The 1,842-nt window shown below is 40.1% G+C and overlaps 1 long non-coding RNA gene across 1 annotated transcript; it reads left to right on the top strand.

Moving 5' to 3' along the window:
- Positions 1-293: 293 nt before the first annotated feature.
- On the top strand, positions 294-1,288 carry LOC121987214. Its single transcript, XR_006113440.1, has 2 exons — positions 294-827; positions 898-1,288. It is a non-coding gene; the product is annotated as an uncharacterized LOC121987214 (long non-coding RNA).
- The last annotated feature ends 554 nt before the right edge of the window (positions 1,289-1,842 follow it).

Here is a 1,842-nt window from a genome sequence, read left to right as displayed (position 1 = left end):
GTAGTGCGATAATAACTCTCTAGTGGAATGAGTTATTATCGATAAACTTGAGTTGTGTGTTCTCGGCGAATATAGGATACCCAAGCTCATCGGAAGGCCAAAACCAATTTCTCCTCTAGGTCCCTGTCGTAGCCTCATTATAGCCTCAAGTCCATCCAAATGTAAGGCTCTTCTTGGTGTCCAAGAAGTGGGTCGGTCCAATGCTTGGTGACCAAGCAAGGGCCGACCACATCCTCTTTATAGGGGCCTACCCTATTGCTTGGTGACCAAGCTTGATAGGTTATGAATTGATACATTACTTTTGGGTTAATATTTGGTGATCTTTATATATTTGCATATGTTTAATTCCAATTTTGATCATATTTCCCCAAACAAGATTTTTATGAGCTTTATGATGTTTTTCCATCTTATGCATGATTTATTTCTCATTATGTGAATTTGGTCTTGTAGGGTACTAATGGGTTCATGATTCAAGTGGAGGCATGGTTCATTCAACCAAATGGAGCCCAAAACCCTAACTGATCTGAAATTGAGCTTGGATTCTAGTCAAACCCCAGCTGGACCAAAACCTAGGTATAAAAGGGAATTTTTGGCACGGTGAACAGTGAGCTCGCGCTACTATTCATCGTGCCAGTTTCTTGACGGCGCGGTCGCAGCTCCCTTCCTTCTTCCAAATCTTCGAGCAACCTTGTCCTCATCGGCGAGGAGTTCCTCAGCTTCCAGCAACCGGTTTCCGACCTTCAGCACCTCTCCAGCGAGCGTTTTTGCAGGCGAAGTACTGTAGCGGCGAGCTGCGATTTTAAGCTCAGACCAGCGGCGTTCTTCTGGTCTGAGTTTCCATTCCTTCACAGAATCATTGGCGGTGGTCCTCCAGTGATTCTGAACCATTTCCGACAGCATTTCAACGTTCCCAGCTTTCTTCATCAGCTCACGACGCCATTTCCAGAAAACGCAGCAGAGAACCATTTCAGAACTGAACTTCCTGAAATTTTGTGAGCTAATGCAAGGAAATCTGAATCGTCTTGAAGCTTAAGAACACCAGATCGATTTCTGTTGGAGTGTTCTCTGCAGATTCCTTGTGTGACGGTAAGGAGAAGACAAGTTTGGTTTAAGATTTGGTGTAGGGATGTTTAGTTTTTCTTGCAGTTGTTTCTTAGTTTAGATTTCTTGTTTTTGCAAATTTTGTTTTTGAAATTGTTTGAAGATAGCTTAGAGTCGTTTTTAGTTTAATTCTTATGCACGAATCTGCTCTTTTCATTTCTAAACTTGGCTGTTCTGTTTGGGTTTTGTTGTTTGCAGCAGTGCTGCTGCAACCAGTTCTTTGGTTGTGACTGAAATTCTATTAAAACCACTTGTTAGCTGATAATTTAGTTCGTATAATAGAGTAGCTAATTTCTATATTGATTGGTTCTGTTCAGTGTAACGCAAGTGCTCTGTTTTAAATCTGCAGTGAATGAAGCTGGAATTCTGAAACATTATGTAGATGAATTAAATTAGCTAAGTAGAGTTGGTTTTACATTTAGTGCTGGTAGTCAAGAACTAGAGTTTTAGTTTGCTTTGTGCACGTGTAGAATAAACAAGGTTTGATTGTAGTAATTAGGTTGAATTCCATTTAGTGCAAGTATGTGTTAAGTGTTTGAATTTCGGTTGGTTTTAAGACATTACTGCAGTAGAATTATGGCAGCAAGTTTAATTCTGTTCTCATTTTACCCTTGATTCCAAACTCCCATTTTTATATCTAGAAAACCCAAAAAGTGTGTTCTTAATCCAAAACAAGCACGTTCTAGCATAATCCTCGGAAATTCGACTCGGGCCTTATACTAAAACATTTCTTTGTGTAGT

The sequence above is a fragment of the Zingiber officinale genome, chromosome 5B (assembly GCF_018446385.1).
Source record: "Zingiber officinale cultivar Zhangliang chromosome 5B, Zo_v1.1, whole genome shotgun sequence".
NCBI classification, from domain to species: Eukaryota; Viridiplantae; Streptophyta; class Magnoliopsida; order Zingiberales; family Zingiberaceae; genus Zingiber; species Zingiber officinale.
Note: the sequence above shows the minus strand (reverse complement) of the source record. Positions and strands in the feature narration are given on the sequence as shown.